This window comes from Phoca vitulina, unplaced genomic scaffold (assembly GCF_004348235.1).
Source record: "Phoca vitulina isolate PV1807 unplaced genomic scaffold, GSC_HSeal_1.0 scaffold51, whole genome shotgun sequence".
NCBI lineage: Eukaryota > Metazoa > Chordata > Mammalia > Carnivora > Phocidae > Phoca > Phoca vitulina.
The window spans coordinates 8,454,110-8,479,626 of record NW_022589754.1 but is presented as its reverse complement, the minus strand read 5'-3'; the positions used below and the strand labels follow the sequence as shown (position 1 = coordinate 8,479,626).

At 37.6% G+C, this 25,517-nt stretch overlaps 1 protein-coding gene across 1 annotated transcript in view; it reads right to left on the bottom strand.

Moving 5' to 3' along the window:
• The window catches only part of CYSLTR1 (cysteinyl leukotriene receptor 1), a 47,335-nt gene extending 22,055 nt beyond the window's left edge, over positions 1-25,280 (bottom strand). The window contains exon 1 of the mRNA XM_032387922.1: positions 23,150-25,280. The gene's annotated coding sequence lies outside the window, so the exon portion shown is untranslated. The remainder of the gene's footprint in view (positions 1-23,149) is intronic.
• Positions 25,281-25,517: the final 237 nt, after the last annotated feature.

Here is a 25,517-nt window from a genome sequence, read left to right as displayed (position 1 = left end):
ACAAGAATGCTGTAAAACTAGAAGTCAACCACAAGAAAAAGTGTGGAAAGACCACAAATACATGTAGGTTAAACAACATGTTACTAAATGATGAATGGATAAACCAGGAAATCAAAGAAGAAATTAAAAGTACACGGAAACAAATGAAAATGAAAGCACAATGATCCAAAACTTTTTGGATGCAGCAAAAGCATTTCTAAGCAGGAAGTTTGTAGCAATATAGGCCTACCTACAGAAGCAAGAAAAATCTCAAATAAACAACCTAACCTTACACCTAAAGCAGCTAGAAAAAAGAACAACACACAAAGCCTAAAACAGCAGAAGGAAGGAAATAATAAAGACTAAAGCAGAGGGCGCCTGGGTGGCTCAGTTGGTTAAGCGACTGCCTTCGGCTCAGGTCATGATCCTGGAGACCCTGGATCGAGTCCCGCATCGGGCTCCCTGCTCGGCAGGGAGCCTGCTTCTCCCTCTGACCCTCCCCCCTCTCATGTGCTCTCTCTCTCTCATTCTCTCTGTCTCAAATAAATAAATAAAATCTTTAAAAAAAAAAAAAAAGACTAAAGCAGAAATAAATGATACGGAAACTAAAGGAACAATAGAACAGATCAGTGAAACCAGGAGCTGGTTCTTTGAAACAATTAATAAAATTGATAAACGTCTACCCAGACTTATCAAGAAAAAAAGAGAAAGGACTCAAATAAAATCAGAATAGGAGGAGAAATAACAACCAACACCACAGAAATACAATCAGAATATTATGAAAACTATATGCCAACAAATGGGATAAACTGGAAGAAATGAACAAATTCCTAGAATCATAAAAACCACCAAAACTGACACAGAAAAAATAGAAAAACTTAGAGACTGAAAATCAGCAAAGAAATTGAATCAGTAATCAACTCCCAAGAAACAAAATTCTAGGAGAAGATGGCTTCACAGGGGAATTCTACCAAACATGAAAAGAAGAGTGAATACCTATTCTTCTCAAACTATTCCAAAAAATGGAGAATAAAAGAAAACTTCCAAATTCATTCTATGAGGCCAGCATTACCCTGATACCAAAACCAGATAAAGACACCACTTAAAAGAGAACTAAATGATGAGAACTAAATGAACTAAATGAATAGAACTAAAATGATGAACGTAGACACAAAAATCCTCAATAAAATATCAGCAAACTAAATCCAATAATACATTTAAAAAATCATTCATCATGATCAAGTGGGATATATTTCTGGGTTGTAAGGGTGGTTTAATATTTGCACATCTATCAACATGATACATCACATTAAGAACATACCTCAGTATAATAAAAACCATATATGAAAAACCCTCAGCTAATATCATCTTCAATGGGGAACAACTGAGAACTTTCCCTCTAAGGTTAGGAACAAGACAGAGATGTCCCCTTTCACCACTTTAATTCGACATAGTAATGGAAGTCCTAGCCACAGCAATCAGAAAACAAAAAGAAATAAAAGGCATTGCAATTGGCAAGGAAGAAGTAAAACTTTCACTATTTGCAGATGACATGATACTCGATATGGAAAATTTGAAAGACTCAACAAAAAACTGCTAGACCTCATAAATGAATTCAGTAAAGTCACAGGATACAAAATCAATGTACAGAAATCTGTTTCATTTCTATACAGCAATAATGAAACAGCTAAAAGAGAAATTAAGGAATCAATTTCATTTACGATTGCACCAAAAACTGTAAGATACCTAAGAATAAACCTAACCAAAGAGGTGAAAGATCTGTACTCTGAAAACTGCAAAACACTGATGAAAGAAATTGAAGATGACACAAAGAAATGGAAGACATTTCATGCTCATGGATTGGAAAAGAAATACTGTTAAAATGTTTATACTACTCAAAGCAATCTACACATTTAATGTAATTCTTATCAAAATACCAACAGCATTTCTGGGGTGCCTGGGTGGCTCAGTTACTTAAGCATCTGACTCTTGATTTAGGCTCTGGTCATGATCTCAGGGTTGTGGGATCGAGCCTGGCACTGGGCTCCACACGCAGTGGGGAGTCTGCTTGAGATTCTCTCCCTCTCCCTCTCCCCCTGATCATGCTCTCTAAAATAAATAAATCTTTAAAAAATGCCAGTAGCATTTTTTATAGAACTAGAACAAACACTCCCACAATCTGTATGGAACCACAAAAGACCCCAAATAGCGAAAGCAACCTTGAAAAAGAAAAGCAAAGCCAGAGGCATGACAATTCCAGACTTCAAGTTATATTACAAAGCTGTAGCAATCAAAATAGTATGGTACTGGCACAAAAATAGACAAATAGGTCAATAGAACAGAATGGAAAACCCAGAAGTAAACCCACAATTATATGGTCAATTAATCTTGGAGAAAGCAGCAAAAAATATCCAATGGGAAAAAGACAGTCTCTTCAACAAATGGTGTTGGGAAAAATGGACAGGAATATACAAAAGAATGCAACTGGACCACTTTCTTACACCATACACACAAATAAATTCAAAATGGATGAAAGGCCCAACTGTGAGATCTGAAATCATAAAAATCTTAGAAGGTAACAGAAGCAGTAACTTCTTTCACATTGACCATAATACCTTCTTTCTAGATATGTCTCCTCAGGCAAGGGAAGCAAAATCACAAATAAACTATTGGGACTACATCAAAATAAAAATCTTTACAGCAAAGGATATAATCAACAAAACTAAAAGGCAATGTGTGGAATGGGAGAAGATATTTGCAAATGACATATCTGATAATAAAACTCAACACCTCCAAAATGAATAATCCAATTCACAAGTGGGCAGAAGATATGAATAGACGTTTTTCCAAAGAAGACATACACATGGCCAACAGGTACATGAAAAGATGCTCAACATCACTTATCAACAGGGAAATGCAAATCAAAATTCCATTACAATGAAATATCACTTCACACCTATCAGAATGGCTAAAATCAAGAACACAAGAAACAACAAATGTTGGTGAGGATGTGGAGAATGGGGAACCCTCTTGTTCTGTCAGTGGAAATGCAAACTATTTTAGGCACTGTGGAGAACAGTGAGGAGGTTCCTCAAAAAGTGAAAAATAGAAATACTCTATGATCCAGTAATCTCACTAAAAGGTATTTGCCCAAGGGATGCAAAAATACTAATTCAAAGGGAAACATGCCCCTTGATGTTTATAGCAGCATTATATACAAGAGCCAAATTATGTAAACAAAAAAATTTATGGAAACCGCCCAAGTGTCTATTGATCAATGAATGGATAAGAAAGATGTGGTATATATATTCAATGGAATATTATTCAGCCATAAAAAATGAAATCTTGCCATTTGCAAGTACATGATGGAGTTAGAGAGTATTATGCTATGTGAAATAAGCCAGTCAGAGAAAGACAAATACCGTATTATTTCACTCATATGTGGAATTTAAGAAACAAAACAAATGAGCAAAGGGAAAAAAAGTGAGAGGCAAACCAAGAAACAGACTCTCTCTCTTTTTTTTTTTTTAGACTCTTAACTATAGAGAACAAACTAATGGTTACCAGAGGGGAGTTGGGTGGGGGGATGGGTTAAATATGTGAGGGAGATTAAGGAATGCACTTGTGAAGTCACCAGGAGATGTGTGGAGGTGTTGAATCACTGTATGGTACACTTGAAACTAATATTACACTGTATATTAACTAACTGGAATTTAAATAAAAAATTGAAAAATATAAGAAAGGCTATATCAAATGTCATTAATTGTCTATATTTAGTATTCATCCATGCTATTCTTCACACTGGCTGAACCAGTTTGTGTTCCCAACAAGTGTGGTAGGGTTCACCTTTCTCTGTATCCTCGCTGACATCTGTTGTTTCCTGTGTTGTTTTTAGCCATTCTGACAGGGGTTAGGTGATATCTCATTGTAGTTTTGATTTGTATTTCCCTGATGATGAGTGATGTTGAGCATCTTTTCATGTGTCTGATGGCCCTCTATGTCTTCTTCAGAAAAATGTCTATTCATGTCTTCTGCCTATTTCTTAACTGGATTATTTGTTTTCTTGGTGTTTGATTAGGACTTTATAGATTTTGGATACTAACCTTTTATCAGATATGTTATTTGCAAATATCTCCTCCCACTCCAAAGATTGCCTTTTAGTTTTGTTGATGGTTTCCTTTGCTGTGCAGAAGCTTTTTATCTTGATGAAGTTTGAATAGTTCATTTTTGCCTGTTTCCTTTGCTTCAGGAGACATATCTAGTAAAAAGTTGCTACAGTTGATGTCAAAGAGGTTACTGCCTGTGTTCTCCTCTAGGATTTTGATAGTGTCCTATCTCACATTTAGGTCTTTCATCCATTTTGAATTTATTTGTGTGTATAGTATAAGAAAGTGGTCCAGTTTCATTCTTTTGCATGTTGCTGTCCATTTTTCCCAACACCATTTGTTGAGGAGACAGTCTTTTTTTCCGTTGGACATTCTTTCCTGCTTTGTCAAAGATGACTTTACCATAGAGTTGAGGGTCCATTTCTGGGTTCTCTATTCTGTTCGATTGATCTATGTGTCTGTTTTTGTGCCAGTACCATACTGTCTTGATGACTGCAGCTTTGTAATATAATGTGAATTCCAGAATTGTCGTACCTCCAGCTTTCTTTTCTTTTTCAAGATTGCTTTGGCTATTCGGGGTCTTTTGTGGTTCCATACAAATTTTAGGATTGTTCCAGCTCTGTGAAAAATGATGGTGGTACTTTGATAGAGATTGCATTAAATGTGTAGATTGCTTTGAATCATATAGACATTTAAACAATATTTGTTCTTCCAATTCATTAACATGGAATGTTTTTCCATTTCTTTGTGTTATGAAAGAAATTGAAGATAAACACAAAAAATGGAACTTCTTTCATAGTGTTCTACAGTTTTCAGGTACAGGTCTTTTACCTCTTTGATTAGATTTATTCCTAGATATCTCATGGTTTTTGTTGCAATTGTAAATGGGATCGATTCCTTGATTTCTCTTTCTGCTGCTTCATTATTGCTATGTAGAAATGCAACAGTTTTCTGTATGTTGATTTTGTATCCTATGACTTTGCTGAATTTGTGTATCACTTCTAACAATTTTTTTTTTGGTGGAGTCTTTCAGGTGTTCTACATAAAGTATCATGTCGTCTGCAAATAGTGAAAGTTTGACTTCTTCCTTGCCAATTTGGATGCCTTTTATTTCTTTTTTGTTGTCTGATTGCTCCAGCTAGGACTTCCAGTACTATGTTAACTAATAAAGGTGAGAGTGGACATCCCTGTCTTGTTCCTTATCATACAGTAAAAGCTCTCAGTTTTTCCCCACTAAGGATGATATTAGCTGTGGGTCTTTCATATATGGTCTTTATGATGTTGACATATGTTCCCTCTATCCCTACTTTATTGAGGGATTTTATCAAGAATCAGTGCTGTACTTTGTCTAATTCTTTTTCTGCATCTATTGAGAGGATCATATGTTTCTCATCCTTTCTTTTATTAATGTGGTGTATCACCTTGATTGATTTGCGAATATTGAACCATGCTTGCAGCCCAGGAATAAATCCCACTTGATTGTGGTGAATAATTCTTTTAATGACAGTTGGATTCAATTTGCTAGTATTTTGTGGAGAATTTTTGCATCCATGTTCATCAGGAATACTGGCCTGTAATTCTCCTTTTTAGTGGGGTCTTTGGTTTTGGAATCAAGGTAATTCTGGCCTCATAGAAGGAAACTGGAAGTTTTCCTTCCATTTCTATTTTTTGGACCAGTTTGAGAAGAATAGGTACTAACTCTTCTTTAAATGCTTGGTAGAATTGCCCTGGGAGGCGCCTGGGTGGCTCAGTCGTTAAGCGTCTGCCTTTGGCTCAGGTCATGATCCCAGGGTCCTGGGATCGAGCCCCGCATCGGGCTCCCTGCTCCGCGGGAAGCCTGCTTCTCCCTCTCCCACTCCCCCTGCTTGTGTTCCTGCTCTCACTATCTCTCACTCTCTGTCAAATAAATAAAATCTTTAAAAAAAAAAAAAAAAAAAAAAAAAAAGAATTGCCCTGGGAAACTATCTGACTCTGGACTTCTGTTTTTTGGAATATTTTTGATTACTGATTCAATTTCTTTGTTGGTTATCAGTATGTTCAAGTTTTCTATTTCTTCGTGTTTCAGTTTTGGTAGTTAATATGTTTCTAGGAATTTATTCATTTCTTCCTCATTGCCCATTTTGTTGGCATATATTTTTTCATAATATTCTCTTATAATTGTATTTCCTTCATGTTGGTTGTGATCTCTCCTCTCTTATTTGTGATTTTTATTTATTTGTGTCCTTTCTCTTTTCTTTTTGATAAGCCTGGCTAGGGGTTTATCAATTTTATTAATCCTTAAGAAGAACCACCAGCTCCTGGTTTCATTGTTGTGTTCTACTGGGTTTTTTTGTTTCCATATAATTTATTTCTGCTCTAATCTTTGTTATTCCCCTTCTTCTGCTGGTTTTAGGCTTCTTTTTTAATTCTTCTTATAATTTTTATTCTTTTTCCAGCTCTTTTAGGTGTATGGTTAGGTTGTGTATTTGAGATTTTTCTTGCTTCTTGAGGTAGGTCTGTATAGGTATATATTTCCCTCTTAAGACTGCTTTTCTTGCATCTCAAAGGTTTTGTACCATCATGTTTCATTTTCATTTTTTCCATGTATTTTTTTATTTGTTCTTTAATATTCTAGTTGACCCATTCATTCTTTAGTAGGATGTTCCTTAGTCTCCATGTATCTGTGGTCTTTCCAATTTTTTTCTTGTGGTTGACTTCAAGTTCCATAGCATTGTGGTTGGAAAATATGCATTGTATAATCTCAATCTTTTTTACTTGTTGAGGCCTGATTTGTAACCCAGTATGTGGTCTTTTCTGAAGAATGTCCCATGTGCTCTTAAAAAGAATGTGTTCTGCTACTTTGGGATGAAATGTTTTGAGTATATCTCTTAAGTCCATCTGGTCCAGTGTGTCACTCAAAGCCATTGTTTCCTTGTTGATTTTCTGCTAGATAATCTCTATTGCTATAAGTGGAGTGCTCAAGTCCCCTACTCTTATTGTATTATTATCAATGAATTCCCTTATATTTGTATTAGTTGTTTTACATATTTGGGCTCTCCCAAGTTGAGGGCATAAATATTTACAATTGTAAGATCTTGCTGGATAGGCCCCTTTATTTGGTTATAGTACCCTCTTCATCTCTTGTTACAGTCTTTGGTTAAAATGTATTTTGTCAGATAAGTATTGCTACTCTGGCTTTCTTTTGATGTCCATTTGCAAGATAAATATTTCTCCATCCCCTTACTTTCAATCTGCAAGTGTCTTTAGGCCTAAAATGAGTCTCTTGTAGGCAGGATATAGATGGGTCTTGTTTTTTTTTTTTTTTTAATCCATTTTGACACTCTATGTCTTCTGATTTGAGCATTTAGTCCATTTTCATTCAGAGTGATTACTGATAGTTATGAATTTAGTGCCATTTTATTACTTGCTTTGTTGTTGTTTCTGGAGATTTTCTCTTTTCCTTTAGAGTCTTCTTTGCTTTTGGTCTTTCTTTCCCATTCAAAGAATCCCCTTTAGTATTTCTTGTAGGGCTGGGTTAGTGGTCTTGAACTCCTTTAGTGTTTTTTTTGTTGTTGTTGTTTTTTGTTTTTTGTCTGGGAAACTATCTTCCTTGTATTCTGCTTGACAGCTTTGCTGAATAGAGTATTCTTGGCTGCATATTTTTCCCATTCAGCACATTGAATATATCATGCCCTTCTCTTCTGGTGTAGCCAGTTTCTGTTGAGAGATCCGCTGTTAACCTTATTTGTTTTCTCTTATAAGTTAGGGACTACTTTTGTCTTGCTTTTGTTAGGACTTTTTTCTTTATCTCTATATTTTGCAAATTTAACTGCAATATATCTTGGTTTGGCCTGCTTTTGTTGATTTTGAGGGGAGTTCTCTGTGCCTCCTGGAGTTGGATGTCTGTTTATTTCCCTAGATTAGGGAAGTTTGCAACTATAATTTCCTCAAATAAAACTTCTGCCCCCCTTTTCCCTGTCTTCTTCTTGTTGGACTCCTATGATATGAATGTTATTGTGTTTGATGGAGTCACTGAGTTACCTAAGGCTACATGAATGATCCAATATTTTTCTTTCCCTCTTCTTTTCAGCTTCATTATTTTCCATAATTTTACCTTCTACATCACTTTTTCATTCCTCTGCTTCTTCCATCCTTGTGTTCATTACATCCAGTCAGTTTTGCATCTCAGTTACAGGATTTTTTATTTCAGCCTGACTAGATTTTAGATCTTTCATCTCTGTGGTAAGGGACTCCCTGGTGTTTTCTATGCTTTTCTCAAGCCCAGCTAGTATCCTTAAGATTGTCGCTTTAAATTCTGGATCAGGCATATTACTTATATCTGTTTTGATTTGATCCCTTGCCATGACCTGTTTGTGTTCTTTCTTTTGGGATGAATTCCTCCATCTTGGCATTTTGTCTAGGTCTCTGTCTTCCTCTTTGTGTTGGGAAAACCTGTTATGTTTCCTCCTCCTGAGAGTAATGGCTTTGAAAAGAAGAGGTCATATACTATCCCAGTCCTGGCACTTCAGGAAATATCTCTGGTGTATTCTGTGTGCACTCTGCTCCTGTGTTTTAGCTGCTCTTTCACTCAGGTCAGTCCTCTGAAGAGTTTCTCCTTGCCTGGAGAGGTGAGTGTTTGGACCGTGGCCAGAATGGGGTGAGTTTTAAGTAGGTGTGCTCTGCTCTGCTTGTTAAAAGATACCTGATTTTATTTCCACTAGAGCTGAAGCTTTGCAGAACTCTATGGTCAGTAGACATGCTGTGTTAAGGGAGTTTGTGGTGGTCTTCTGGTGGAGTGGCCCACTGCTCTGGTTCACAGGCACACTTGCCCAGAAAAGTAGTACCTGCAAAGCACAGGGAACTAGGGCTTGATGCAAGTGGTTTTGGTCGCTACTGTTGGTACTGTGCTGTTTACTGAAGTTAGTTTATGCTGAGGGGCAGAAGAGAGGAATGATGAGCCCCACCTTCATTCTGGAGAAGGGTGTTCATCTCTGCCAATGTCTGGGAAGCCCTCCCAGATGAGTGTACAGTCTTCCCTCATGTGTTCCAGGCATCCCTCAGATCCATGCCTTCACCCTGTCTGTGTCTGGGCTGTCTGCCTGCACATGTGTTTTATCCCAGGCAGGCAGGCTGAGTTTTAAAACCCCAAGCTTTAGGGACTTAACATCACGGGGACCCATACTGGTCCTCTGGGGGAGGGAGTCACCATGCAGGGAGTGATGCACGTTTGTCCCAGAAGGGCAATGACACCAAAGCACAGGGGCCTGGAATTTGGAATAAAGCACAGCAAAGAGCCAGTGTCCAGGTTAACTGTCCTCAGTAGGTGTCTCTGCACGCATGCTAAGAGGCAGAGGAGGGTAATGGCTCCTGCTGGCTCTCTTGTCCTCACAGAGGCAATGCCACATCTCCCAGATGCACTGCAAGAAGGGGGAACTGTCTCTCTCAATGTGTTCCAGGGGATTCTCAGATCATGTCATCTGCTATGGGCTATCTGCCCTCCTTCTCCACAGGAGCAGTGCTGTGCCCTCAGGGCTCCACACTAGCCATGCTATGGACCTCTTAAACTCCAGTCTTTGAACCTCACTGGTTGTAAAAACTCATTAAATTCAGCCCCTCTTGTATTCCCAGCTAATGGCTTTGGGGAAGTGTTTTCCTTGTGTTATCCCCTTTATGCTTCTTTCTCTCTCTCTTTCTCTTTCTTTCTCTCTCTTTCCCCTCTCTCTGTGACCAGGGCTCCTTCCTCTCTACAGCACCTGTGATCCATTTCTTCCCCAAATCACGTCTCTACACCTCCTACCTTCCACAACATGGCCTCTTCTCTCTTTCTAGTTTTGCAGTTTGCTTTGTCAGTCCTCAGATTGATTTCTTGGGTGTTTAGAATGATCTGATATTTATCCAGTGGTGTTTGAGGGATGAGGCAAGACTAGGGTCCTACTCCTCCACCATCTTAGCTCCTGCCCCTAAGTTTGTGTAGTTTCTTAAATATGAGCCATGAAACGTATTGTTTTATTGAAATTAGGGCTAAAAAGAAAGAAGGGAAGGAAGGAAGGAAGGGAGGGAGGAAGAAAGAAAGAATGGACTAGGTATACATGTGGAAAGAAAGCTTTAATTTGTTCATAAATGAGCAGTGAGGAAGTAGCTCTCACTAATACCATCTTGATCATACATTCTCCTTCCTCAGAATTTCCTGATTACCATAGAAGCAAATATAAATTTCTTCCAACTAGTCTATACTAAATTGCTTCTTAAAGTCTCTTCTGGGGGCGCCTGGATGGCTCAGTTGTTAAGCGTCTGCCTTCGGCTCCGATCATGATCCCAGGGTCCTGGGATCGAGCCCCTCATTGGGCTCCCTGCTCAGTGGGGTGCCTGCTTCTCCCTCTCCCACTCCCCCTGCTTGTGTTCCCTCTCTTTCTGTGTCTCTCTCAGTTACATAAATAAATAAAATCTTTTTAAAAAAAGTCTCTTCTGTTACTGTAAATCTGTTAACATAATACAAATTTGCTTCTCTAAGGTGTATTCAATTATTTGAAAAATTCTAGCAGTGATACCTGGGCACTCTTTACAAAGGAAATGACAAGACAAAAAGTAACTTAGCAGTGTCCTAGTGTTCAGGCTTTCATGAAGATTTGAGACCAGACATGATCACAGAATGAGTCATATGAGAAGGGACAATACCTATGTTCCCACACAAGTGTTAGGTCAGGTCACTGTAATCATTTCAATAAAAAGGAAGTATGTCTCATGATACTGAAAACAATTTTTAAACAGAGCTACTCCTTGACTGAAGTTTCCAGAAATGGCATTAAAATCTCTATTTGTGATTGAATAACCTAGTTTTATAGAATGTTAGAGGTGGAATAGCACTTAGAAAGCATCTAATCCAACCCCAGTCCCTTTATGACCCAGAAAGATAAAATGATTGCCAAAAATAACACACAGAATCAGTGGCAAAGTCAGGATGCCTGACTCACAGTCCATTGCTATTTTCAATACACAACACTGTTGAGTTTCAGATAACACAAGATCTATCACTAAACACTGATATAAGACAAACTCATATACTGGTACAAATAATGACAGTTGAACAAAAAACTGCACAAAAGCCAAGAATTGATCCACTTCTTGGTCCTCTTTTTGGTTATAATATAGGACTGGTTTTTAGTGAGTATTAGAAGTTACAACTTTCTTTTTAATTTTCTTGTGTCTCTTCTGTTCAGTCTGTCCTTATCACTTATGCCAGATTATGCATCTTAAAGCACAGTTCGAGTCATATCACTTCCCTTTCAAGGGTCTTCAGTGACTTATTAAGTTAAGCCTGATGCACCATTTAAGACCACAATAATTTTCTATCTTAACCTTACAGCATCACTCTCCATTGCTTATTATATGTATATTATATAAATGTGAACTTATGACCAGCTTCATCCCTTATTTGGTCTCTTTTCCTTTGCTCAGGCCGTTTTTTCATCTGATATGCTTTTTCCTCATTGTCATCAGATGTAATTCTAACCATCTTTAAGATGATCTCTTACATCATCTCTCCCTTAAAAAAATTTCCTGATCCTCTGTACTACAGTGATATGTTAGTCATATTAAAAGGGATGTATTAGCTGCTTACTATATATCAATTCTGTGCTAGACCTTTGGAAAATAAGATACAAGCCCTGCCAATTTAAGGTTTACACTCCACTAGAGGGAGACACAGATGTGTTAACAAATTAATTCACTGCATCATTACAGCTGCAGTAATAGAAGTATATAAAGGACACAGAATGGGAATATAAGTGGTGTGTGTATGTTAGTAAAGGCTTCATAAAATATAGAAGAGTATGGCAGGTAGGAAGAGCATTTTAGGCAGGGAAGAAAGTAGAATAAGCAAAGGCTTGGAGATAAGAAATAGCCTGACATGTGTAGGGAAAAATAACAGTGTGATAGGGATGAAATATAAGATAAAGGTGTGTGCAGGTGTGCATGTTTGGGTATATGTATCTGTATGTTATTGGACTATGGGTTTAAAAGTGAGAAAACAAGTTGGAAAAAAATGCAGGAACTAGATCATTAAAAATCTTGTATACTATTCTGGAGAATTCGAGTTTATCCTCTAGGGAATAGGGAGCTATTAGAGGGTGCAGAGTGATAAAAAATACTGACATATAAAGGAAAGAGGAAGTGGAGCAGAAAAGATAGAGGTTGGTCATCCTGAGAGGTTTAATTTTCTTGGTAAAATAAAAAAATAATGTTGAGAAAAAGAGGGCTTCACTTGGGTTCAGGTCTTCGGAAAGTTGGTGAAGGTTTGAATGGTAGCTCTGGGAAATGGGAGAGAAATATGACTAAGAAGAGACTGTAGGCCCAAGAGAAATTGGAGAGTGTGGGTTTTTAATGGCCCTAGTCTGCACAATTGTGTGATTTATCCCAGCCTGGGATTTATCAACAGCCTGGATTTAGGAGAGAAAAAAATATATAAATGCTTACATTGATATAAGATTGAGAGTAATAGAGAAAATTTATGGAAGGACAATAGGGTAAGGAAGTTGAATGATGATGCTACTAAAAGAGTGGTTAACAGTGAAACTATGAAGAAATTTTAACAGTTTGGGAAAAAAGGGGGTGACCAAGGGACTGGAAGATTTACTGAAATTTAAGAAGTGGTGTAGTGGCAATAAGAGTGTGAGAGAACTGAAAGTCTAGGAGTCTGTGGTCAGAGTGTGGTACACTGGAATTTAAGATTTCAGTTGTGTGATAATAAATGAGGCTCCAAGTGTGGCCATGGAATGAGTAGGCAAGGTGGAATGTGAATGGATGCTCTAGATAAGGAAGTCAAGGAATTTCAAGTCAGTTTACTGGGTTGGTTGTTTACATGGAAGATGAAGTTACAAAGGTGATAGAAGGATTTGGGGTAGAGAGGGAGACCACAAGCCAAATGCTAAATTATTCAGTGAGCTAAGGAAAAATAACCAGAAGATCAATAGGTGGTGATATTAATAAGGAAGATTAAAGGGTGGCATAGGTGAATGGCTTTTGTGTTATGGTAGAAGAGTAATGGTTTAATGTGGCACCAGGGAGCCAGGAGACATCCAACAGACTCTTTAGGTTTCACAGTAGATAGAATGTAGAAAAATAAGCAGCTTACTTTTGATGGGGAGGATCAGGTTTCACATAAGGCAATGAGGTGGTGGGAGAATTATTTGAAGAGATTTAGGATATAGGGGAACTCATAATGAAAAAGAAGGTTCTAGAGGGCACAGTGAGGAGAGGTTCGTAGAAAGGTTAGATGTGGAAGGAAGAATTAGGAGGGAGAAAGTACAGGGTATTCTCAAGATGTTGGAACCTTGGAGAACATTTGACCACAGTGGCCAGTGGTTCAACTGCAGAATTCAATTTTGTATTTCTACCTTTTTAAACGTTTTCTTATAGTAATTTGTATATTTACATAATCTCTACTACTAAATTATGGACTTTTTTGAGGACAAAGACCAGATCTAATTAATATGAATAGTTTCTTTAGAGCTTAGCAAGGAACATTACACTTGTTGCTCAATAAATGTGTTGAATCAGACTAACTCATTTCAAAATTGTTTTACTGAGTCACCTTAGATGTATAGTTCTTTTATTATATTACTTCTTATTTTTCCTTTGGTGTAACTTTTGAAACAGGAACAGGGATTTTTTTCAGAACATTTTACCAAAGCAAGAAAATTAATAAGTACAACTTTGTATGAGAGCTAAATTTAAACAGCTTGTTTCTCATCCAACTAAGGTGATACACAAGTCTGACAACAGAGTTATGATTTACTGTGGATCAGCTGAAAGGGAGGCCAGTAAATTCAACTAGATTGCAAGTTCCTTGAAAACAGGGATTACATCTTTATGTTTTCTTTTTCCCATTTTACTTCCTTTTATACTTTCCGAGTTTTTTTCTAGAGTGGTTAGCATAGTACTTTGCATACACAGCAGGAACATAATAAATGTCTAGTGAGATTCTATGCTACTCTTGTTTTTTTTTTTTTTTCATCTCTGTAGAACATTTTATTTTTAGCTTGGTTTGCCTCTTTGCTTCCATTTTAATGTGAACTAAATATAGACTGGAAATTCTGAGTCCTGGTACAGTAATACATGATATAACAACTTTCTTTCCATTTTGATTACAAGTTAAACATGATATTCCATTATTAAAGTTAAGAGACATAATCAATAATTTACTAAACTTTTATGTATAACTTAAATGCCTTATTTGGAAGTATCTAAATTTAGAAACTTTTGCTTATTTTAAGGTTGCATGTTTGATGTTGTGGTGGGAGTGACAATAGGTTATATGACATGACCATTGTCAACCACTTTTCTGTTTCCAGGGTACAGTGTTTCACTCATATTGGATTTGTTAGGCTTTACTTACTCAGGAAATGTGTTTATAAGCAAAGGTTTTAATTAAAGTGAGTTTGTTTTATATCTAAGAATAGACCTTTGAAAAAGAATGTTACCATTCTTTTAAAAGATAATTATATTATTGAGCCATATTAGTAGAATGCACCTTTTTGTTATTCCAAGAAGTGCCAGCTTGAGTCAGAAGAGATCTTGGAAATCTTGTTCCAATGGACTTTTACATGTGAAAAAATGAAACCTGGGAATGTGAGTGGAGTGGCAATGACTTGCTCAAGATTGTATGGCTAATGACAGGGCTGGAACTAGAACCCAGGCATTACAACCTTCAGTCCAGTTCTGCTACCACACTGCTACTCTTCTTTTTGGTCTCCCTTCATCAATGACAGGTTTTTCAGATAGCCAATTGAGGTTTTTAGTGAATCCAAGATCTATGAAATGCAAATGTTCGGTGTTTTGGTGTTTAGCTCTTTGCTTCTCTCTTTCCCTTAAATAACTACCAACTCCCATGGTTTAAAAAGAATGAGTAGGCTTTAAAAAGAGCACTTTCATGTGGATGACTCAAATCTCTGTCTCAGCCACAAACTACTCACCTGAAATTTAGTCTCATTTTCAACTGCCTATAAGATTGCTCTTCCTGGGTCTTATGCTTTTTCCTCAATTTCAACATGCTTAAAGACAAATATATTATCTTCCCTCCCAAATCAACTGTTCCAACTGACTTTTCTGTTTTTTTTTTTTCCATTGACATTAAATGTCTTCCAGTTACTTTGGCAAATATGATCAAGTGGTCATATTTGATCTTCCCTGACTTCATTCCTCATGTGTGAACCCAAAGTTCTGTTGATTCTTATTTTTCAATATCTCCTGGCCTTCTCCCACCAATTTAGATCAGAGTCCTTACCTCATCATGCTTTGTCTACCTGAGGATACTCAAACTATGTATCCTATTTCACCCTTACATAGTCAAAGAGGTGAGCTTGGTAAATTTCTACTTATACTTCAAGATTCAAGTTGAAGTTGTTATTCGTTACAAATGTTCCCTCATTTGTGGTTCTATTATCTTATTTATTGCAGTGCTGTAATCACTCTTTTTGATTTACATGTCTGTCATATCCATTTAGACAGTGGCCCTATTAATGACAGTGAGTCTGCTTCATTCAGTTTTGCTCTCTTCCCCTCATAATTGAGCAACTTTTGAAAAATAACTGTGTGGTATTGGGTGTTTTTGAGTAATACAGTGCCTTAATTCTTCAAGGTATGTGTCTGGGGAGGTGGAGGGAGAAGCAAGTTTTTGGTATGGAAGCACAGGTGCTATTGTGCAGGAATCTAGATAATGGCATAGAGTAGAAGTGAAATATGGACTCCACTAGCAGGGTAAAGTCTATTAAAAAGAAACCTGAAAAATCAAAAAGAGTATAGGGGACCATGACCTGTGGATGAACACTACAAATCACTGGAGAAGAAAGTAAAGGGGGTGGGGCAGATGAATCCACACATTTAGGAAGGGACAGAAGGCAAAGAGCTTAAAACAAAAAAAGCAAAACATTATATCAAAAACTAATGATGTACTATACATTGGATAATTGCATTTAAATGTAAAAAAAGGAAACATAGTTTCTTGGGACTGAAGGAGAGTTCAAAAGTGGTCTAGGCCAGAGATTGATGAGAATTCAAAGACCCAAGGATGTGTCTGACCATGAGGTTTGGGTGAAACTGAGGATGAGTGTTTTTGAATTCAGCCGACAGGAGAGACTGAAAGATTAAATCAGTATTTGGATGTAGTTTTATGATTGTATTAAGTTAATGCCTCCCCCAAGACTTCCTTTACCTTTCTAGTAAATGCTAGCATGCACCGGATGGTCTGCATGTGTTGGAGGACTGCCAACAAGAATGGGGTGATGAGGGCAGGGCCAAAGCAGAAGAGGAAGTGGGGGAGGTTGGGACTTGGGGCTCAGTCTTCTGAGGCAGATACTTCTGCTGAGCAGTGGCAAGATGCAGGAAGCTTAATTTTCATGAAAGTACAGCTCAGTGGGGCCCTACTTTTATTTGGCCAACTCCCCAGTGCCCTTTTTGGTATTCTCCATGTATCCTATTATTGTCAAATGGAAAAAGTTAGTTGTGCTGTTTATCCTATAAAGGTAAGCTCAAGGAGGTGAGACAATTTTTTCCCCAGCTTTATTGAGGTATAATTGAGAAATAAAATCATAAGATATTTAAAGTGTACAACGTGGTGACTTGGTATATATACACACATGCATACACATTGTGAAGAGAGTCCCCCCATCAAGTTAATAAACTGGGACAATATTTTGTTAATCTTCTGATATAGCAAGTGTTTGTTGAATGGATGCATAATAAATAGGAGAATCAGCAAATATAAGTGTTTCATAAACTGTAAAGCACTATATAAATGTAAATTTTTATGACTCTCTTTCCTACTCATACTAGGCTCAGCTCAGGTTCCACTTCTTGACACCTACTTTGACAACCCCACTCTACACTTATATCTCTCTTCTTTCAATTTGTATTATGTTTATTGCCTGTACCAATAATATGGCAGTCAGTACTCTACTATTGTGTAGCTTGTAATGTGTAGGAATCTTGTCTCCCTAGGTAGATTGTGAACTTCTATAGGGTGGAAGAAAAAAAAAGTCCAGCCTTTTTTTTTCTTAAGCTCTGTGAACACAAAACCTAGCCTATCACAATGTTTTGCACATAGAAAATGTACAATAAATGTTTATTGAGTGATTGGTCATTAATTGGAGCAAAGCTACACATCCCCTATGGGGTTTTAATCTATAAACAACCAGGGTTGTACTAATGATTTGATTCCAGAGGCTTTCCTCCATGGCAATAAATAATTTTGGGGAGAGGAGTAGAAAGACCTGCCTGTCATCATGATAGCCTTACTGTCACAATAAGTAGATTTTTAACTTGGCATTTCCATGAAAATGCTTAGCAGCATTCTCACTGGTATTAGAAACTACAGGGGAGTCAATACTGTATTGTTGACAACTCTAAGATATTTTTTCTTGGATAGCTTATTTATCATTAAGGGGAGAACATTGCACCAATCAAATTGGGCCACTCTTGCCAGACAGCTGGATTCCAAATCAAGGACAGTGTTAAGCCCTAAAAGAACCTGGACTGTGGCATTCAGAGCTAATGACACAGTATGTCCCTTTACATAATACTGTGACACAATTGTTTTATCCTGTATAATCAGAATAAAGTGTTGCATAAGAACAGACCTGAAGGGCAATGCAAGTTACAAAATAGCAATAAAGGTATTGAGGAATGCATGGGTTTGGTGGGACTGCACAGTGGGAAGATAGTTCTACCCTTAGTCTGGGTGTTGGAAATATGTTACAGACAGCTTACATACTCCTAAACTTTTTGTAAAGCACTAACTAGAGGGCCTACTTTCTTACAGGGATACCTGTTAAGTCTCTACCTAATTACCAGCAACTTGGAATCCCCCTAAGTTCTGAGGCCATTGCTCACAGCTGACTCTGAGGCTTGCCTCTAACTTCTAGGAATTTAGATACCTGGATTTTAGAAGCAGGATAATTGTTCTGTAGGAGACTGCTTTTTATTGAAGGCCTTTGTCTTAAATCAGAATTCAAGTCAGACTAAACATTAATAGGTAACCAATTTGGAATGAAAAGAAGCTTTTTACATTTTCTGAGACCTGAACTTCCTAGGAACTTTTCAATAAGTACATAAGAAGTGTCAGAGATGTTTGAGTGCTATTATTGTTAGCTTAATTCCACTTATGTTAAATCCATGACGACACAAGGACAACTGTATGTAAGGACAACTGTATGTAAAAACAAAGACTGTTAATCTGAAATAGATGAGAAATCTCGGTAAGTCTTACATGTTAGATATCTCAAAATGTTATTCCAAATTGGATTTTTCTTTCCTTTTTTTAAAGAGGGATTGATAGAAAATAGAAGAAAGCCTGAATGTTCCAGGGGATTCTAAGTCTAGATCTCAGCTCCTTTTTCCTTTTCCATTAGCTACATTTAAGTAGACTCTCAAATGTCTGGGATGTATTGATTCTACAAACACTGTAAATATGGTAATGACATTTTATTCATCAAAAGGAAAAGTGCTCAAAGGTCTATGTTTACTTTTCTATTTTTTCTCTTTCCCCCTATTTCTGCCACGGCCCCTCTCTAACTAACTTCTCCCAAACATTTAAATATTTTTCTTTCTATTTTCTCTCCTAAATACTGAAGAAAAACTGGTGGGGCATAAAGAAAAGAGGAATTATGATGGGAGGGAGTGGAATGGGATGGAATGAAGAAGCAAGATAGATGACCAAAGATGTCTGGATTTATCAAATCAGGTTAAAAGGCTTACTTTGTTGCCTTTTCTGTAAGGATGAAGATGTACCACCACCTGCTATGAGTACATTAGACTTCTTAGCAGTTGTATTTCCTCAATGCAAATGAACAAATTGGCATTAACATTGAGACTTGCACAGGTATGGTAGAATTAGTGGTAACCAGAGAGTTGGCTCCTACTGACATCCTAAAAGTAGGATGAGATTGCTAATGCTTACTTAGAATGAGGTCCCTGTTTAGAGGTGTAGAACTGGGAGCAGAAAGTAACTGGCCCTGCTCCCTCCACATGCAATCAATTTTGTTATGTGTCTTATTCTCCTAGAATGGAATTTAAACAATATCCTTTTAGATGGTGGTTTGTATTTTCAAGTTGCTTTCATATTTATCATTTTAACAGATCTAAAAAATATCTCTATAATCTCATTATTGCATTGGATACATGAGGAAACCAAGAAATACTGATGTTCAATAACTTGCTAAAGAACACACAGCTGATTAAAAGGCAAATCTAGGATGAACTCCCAGTCATCCAGGCCCAATTTCCTTCCCATTGAAATCCATGTGGCAAGGTAGTTTAAAGATGCCACTGTTATGTTGCAGAGTTTATGACAGAGTCCAATTTTTTTTTTTTTTAAGATTTTATTTATTTATTTGAGAGAGAGAGAATGAGAGACAGAGAGCATGAGAGGGAGGAGGGTCAGAGGGAGAAGCAGACTCCCTGCCGAGCAGGGAGCCTGATGCGGGACTCGATCCCGGGACTCCAGGATCATGACCTGAGCCGAAGGCAGTCGCTTAACCAACTGAGCCACCCAGGCGTCCCCAGAGTCCAATTTGAAAGATAACTTGAAGTAAAATATCTCCATGCTTATTTATATTAGAATAACTTAATATTTATTGGGTGATCATGGTATGTATAAGGCACTATGCTAGTTATTGTCGGGAAGAAGGAATTTAAAAGAATAAATAACCTTATACCTTCTCTCAAGACTCTTGGTATATTTTGAGAAGAATTATATTTTTGTGGCTCTTATTTCTCAGGACTCTCTTCTTTCTCTTGACCAAAACTGTATGACCAAATTTGTATGCACAAATTTCAGTCTTTGGTCATCTCAGATTTGCTTTCTCTAAGAGGAGCCAATCTTATGGCCTTGGCTGTCACACTCCCCAGATTTAACTTTGGCCTCTACCACTTACTCATCACTCATATTCAGGGCCATTGTTTCCAACCATCATAAGACATTATTTCTTGGAATTTTTGCCATCTTCTTAAACTCAATAGATCAGAAACAACTCATCACGTCCTACACTCCCCACTTCCATCCCCAAGTTACCTAATTCTATGAATAGTAGTAGCACCACTGCCCAGATCCCATGGGTTCAAAATTTCAGTGATAGCTTTGACTTTCCTGTGCTGCCTATATCTAATCACTCACCACCTTCCATCTATTATTCCTCTTAAATGTCTCCTTGAGTTTTTCTCCATTCCATTTCCACTGCCACCAACCTAACCTTATAGCTGCATTAATTTCTACTCTTTAAGTGAGCTTTTCCAGCTCCAGTTTTTTCAAATGTAGTCAGGCCTATGAAACTCTGCCAGATTCATCTACTAAAAACATTTTTCCATCATATTCTCATTTATTCAAACTTTGCTGATATGATTTCCTATTAAAAAGTGCCTGGAATTCGATGTCTAATGATCTGGTCTTACATTTCTATCCAAATTTATTTTCTGTTACTCCTCAAATCAATCCCTTCACCCTAGCCAGATTAGGCTCTTTGGTGTACTCTGTAAGTGTCAAAATCACTGCAAGTGTCAAATTCATTCTTGATACAATATATTTCTGACATCATTTCTGTGACTAGAATTGAATTCAAACAACATATATTGACCCCTTATTATGGGCACAGAAAATTTGCTTAGCATGGTCCCATATCTTATATCAAATATCTGGCCAATAAATAAAGCAGAAAGAATTCATAGTAGCAGCTTAATTTAAAGCAGGCAAGGCAGATTAGTTATCCCTAAACTCCTGGGAATTTGTTAAAATCCCAGGACTTTTACTACTATTCTTTTAGGCCTATCTCATTTTACTTCCTCTATGAAGCTTTCTCCATTCAGCCTAGCCTAGTGCTCTCTTTCTTCCATAAACTCCTTTACCACTAAAAACATAACATTGTGGGATGCCTTTGTGGCTCAGTCAGTTAAGCGTCTGCCTTCCTCTCAGGTCATGATCCCAGAGTCCTGGGATCGAGCCCCACATCAGGCTCCTTGCTTGGCGGGGAGCCTGCCTCTCCCTCTGCCTCTGCCCCTCCCCCCTGCTTGTGCTCTCTCTCTGACAAATAAATAAAAATCTTTAAAATAAAACAGGGGCGCCTGGGTGACTCAGTCGTTAAGCGTCTGCTTTCAGCTCAGGTCATGATCCCAGGGTCCTGGGATCGAGCCCCGCATCGGGCTCCCTGCTCGGCAGGAAGCCTGCTTCTCCCTCTCCCACTCCTCCTGCTTGTGTTCCCCCTCTCGCTGTCTCTCTCTGTGTCAAATAAATAAATAAAATCTTTAAAATAAAATAAAATAAAACAAAACAAACAACCCCCCCAAAACAGCATAACATTGGTTTACTGTCTCATATTTTTATGTTCTGTAGGTCTTGTATGCCCACCAACATTGTAAATTCCCTAAGGGCAGGAACTACATCTTGCCTTTGTGCCACATAATGTAATGAGCTTAAGTGACACTTGTTTAACTGGATTACAGCAGATTTGAGATATTTTAATAAGAACATAAGAAATAACAAAATGGATCAAAGTAGAGGTCCATGCAGAGCTATGTTATTTAAGAGATTATGATACTTAGTTTTCATGGCATCAAATCCACAAAATTAGATATGTTTCTTAAGGATCAGTGCTATCCTTTTAATCCCTTATTATCAGCCAGTGATCCTGCAAAGGCAAATTTATAATTTTCTGCATCATGGAAGAATCTTGCTTTTATCCCAGATAAGTATTTCCTAAACACATCAAAAGTTTGATTAAGGGTAAGAGAGAAAAAGTAGTAAAAAATGAAATTGATGATTCTGGGCTAGGAAGACACCAAAATGCTGAATTTGGACTAGACTCAATCTGAAAACTTTCTTTAACCTATTCTGTTTGGGTTCACTCACTCCCAGGATGATTTATGCCATTTGCAGGAGCTGATTAGCTAGTGCAGTCATTTAAATATTATGGGGACCTAGGGAGCAGTTTTTATTAAGGGTGTATTAAAGATATAAATGTGGTACCTGAGGTCATTTATTTGCTATGTAAACAGAGACCACCTTTAGTTCTAATTGGGCAATTAATAGTAAAACAACAATAGAAAACATTTTTGAATGATTGCAATAGATACCGTAAACTTAAAATTACCTAGAAGCAAATTTCACTGATATATTTGAAACACACTGCAGTCCCAAGTCCCAGTTTACTTACATTTTATTTTAGAATAATCAGCTGATAAATATATGATGTCATGGCCTCTTTCTAGCCTTCAAAACAATCAGAGCACTGCAAGGCAGAACTACCAGATATAAGTTTTTTTTCTTTTATTTGTTTACCCTTGAAAACAGCTTCTTTGCCGCTAGATAGAATTATGCTCCTGGCCAAGATTTGTGATTGAAATGTATAAAGTGTTGGCTCTGTGTAAACCTGGACTATGTCAAATATGTATAAGTTACTAAATAGATCATGCAATTTCCTTATATTCATTTATAGTTGTGAGAGCTTTCTATTCAGTGGCTAGTTGGAGCTGGTCAGTTTCTAGTTGTATGGTGTTTGTTAGAAAATTTGTTAATGCCTCTGAGTTTATTTCCTTATTTGCAAAACAGGGATAGTAACACTCACCCTGTCTAAAATGCAGGATGTTGAGAGGTTCAAGTGGGATAATGAATGTGAAACTACTTTGTAAATATACCAGGTCATTCTTCAGTATTTGTTTTACTTTTATCAGTCACTATTTTCTTTCCATAAAGGAAAGAAACTGCCACTACAGATTAGAGAAACCCCACTGAGCCCTTAAAATAGGATTCTAAGCTATATCATCTATTTCTAACTTAATTGCAAAGGTGCTGGAGGCTTGGGTAGTGTACCCTCTATATATTGCCACATTGAGCTCCTAGCAGAAGAATGGAGCAATACTTATTGACAGACTGATTAGTTATCAAATATCTGGCCAATAAATAAAGCAGAAAGAATTCATAGTAGCAGCTTAATTTAAAGCAGGCAAGGTAGATTAGTTATGCCTAAACTCCTGGGAATTTGTTAAAATCCCAGGAATTTTACTACATACTGTTTTAGTCATAGCATTGAAATATCAAATCTTACCTTCTACCTTGAAGATTGACAGTTTGGGGTCCTTTTGCATTTATTTTCAGAAGCAAGCGCCAAGTCTTCATTAAATCCAATCTGCTTGTCCCTTGGAGAGCTAACCTTTTTGGTTAGCTGCACAGTGAATCTGAATACCCTGAAGGGTCCTGAAAGCACAATCCATTTACAGGGTGACTGTTCTTTAGGCAAGCTTTTTTGAAAAGATGGGTTGCTGCAATTTTCAAGAAGAAAGAGGGCAGGGCACATTTGCTAGCCAATGTATACAGATTCTTCTTCCTCTTTCAGATTAGTCCTCAAACTGTAAAGCATGCCTAAATTTGGCTTCTCGGTGCAAAGTGGGGGAGGGGAAGGCAGAAAGAGGGAAGAAGAATAGAAATTGGAGACTTGCAAGTTGTTGTGTATATAAATAAGCTTTCATGCTTAGCTCCAGCAACAGAATCCTCAGGAAATCTTGTAGCTGCTCTGAGATGGGAAGCAGGAAGGAGTATACTCTGTCCAGCTTAGTTCTCTCTAATTTTTATGACTTGAGGGGGGGGTGGTTAGAGTATTTTTAGGCGGAGAAAGATAATCTTACCAGTATATGCTAATCTAACTGCCATTATGTGAAACTTGATTTTAGCCAAGATAAATTTCATCCCCTTCTCCCCCTTTCTCTATTTCACTCTCTGTCTCTTTCCTTTATTATACTTGTGGCTCTATCCACACTCTAAAGAGCCTTTTTCTTTTTGGTGCCTTATGTTCTGGAAAATAATTGTCTTAGTTTGAGTTTCATTTCACGAAATCTCCACAACAGACATTGCCTCCACTGGATTAAAGGTAATTTTACTTCTGTCACACTGAGAATAACCTGGAATGACTGGGCTTGCTGTCAGTGGTCCTGTGTTAGGAATTTGGAAGGCAAGTAAATACTCTAGATTTTGGCCAGGCTCTGGGGTGTTGAAATAATGGGATGCTCTATCTGTCTTCTGGAGAATAAGGACATAGCAGTCTGCTATGTCTTGATTGGAGCTTGGGGTGGCACCTTGATGTTATGAACAAAATGGATGAGACCCTGGTGTGAGTTGATTACATCAATTATATTGAGTTACATTAAGGCGGACTATATGGGGATGGGTAAAAATATGTTCATTTTAACACCTTTTAAACATGGTCCCATAACTAATAATTAATAATTAATTTGGTACTCAGTGAAACAGGAGCCCAGCAATAGCCTTCTGGCTTGATACTTGCTGCAGAAACAAAGCCATTTACTCAAACTTTGCATCTGTAGATTCCTGAATTATATCACAGGAAACCTGGGGCCAGGGCACTAAGGGTTCTGAAATCTTTTTCTTTCATAGAATTCTTAGCTGTGGGTGGGTGGAGGAAAAGGCCATCTAAGCAAATTAAAGGGGGAGATAACATTTGGATCTAAGACCAGACTCTTTAATCCTCCCCTGGGGAGTTTTACTAACTAAAGTGACATTATAACTAGAATTTCTTCAGCTGAGTTTGGATCCTCAGAGACCCAGGGGAAAGTTAATAAGGGAGGCAGAGGATGAGTTGTCACTTCCCCTCTAGTCTGGACTGTTAGAGTCATCTTGAGCTATGGTGGAAAAGTAGTTTATACCCAGGTAAGGAAGTAAAGAGAAAGGGGTTATATATTTGATCTTCAAGATAGGACCACAATAACTGTAACAGAGAGGGGTTGCCCTGTGCTGCTCCTGTGTGCTCCCCTACCTATTTCCTCCCTTAGCTGCTTCTCTGCTTCCTGAGTGATGGGAAGGGTAGTGCTCCACTTATCCCTAATTGGGTCTTTCCCCTGTATAGCTGTATCAGTTTATACCATGTTTGATATAATTGACTGCAGATTACTCATCTCTTTCCTTCACATTTCCATCTTTTATTATCCTTTCTGTTTATCTTCATTACATACTTATCCTAACATCTTCTATCATTCCAGGAAATGGTGAAATACTCAAACTGATGCCTTTCTGCTATTTTTTCTCTACTCTTTCTCATTTCCCCAGACTCTATCCATTCTTACTTTATTACTGAGTTGGAGAGGCTAAAGTAGGGAATGGTGAGGAAGAGGGGGAATAACATATAGCTGGATGGGGACTCTGTCTTAATGAAGTAGGACTTAGGTAGAAGGAAGGATTTTCAGTCATATAACATTCACATGTTAACTATGAGCCACAAGATTCATAGCTTACATGGGCTCACAGAGCTGAAAAGTGATCTTAAAATAATTTTGTTTAGATTTTTTATTCAATTGATTTCCTGAGGGTAACACAGGTCTAACTGATGATTTTGTCCCAAGAAGTTAGCTTACTGCCTTGTTTGGTTTGTCAAATAAATAAATCTAGTCCAACTCTCTTATATT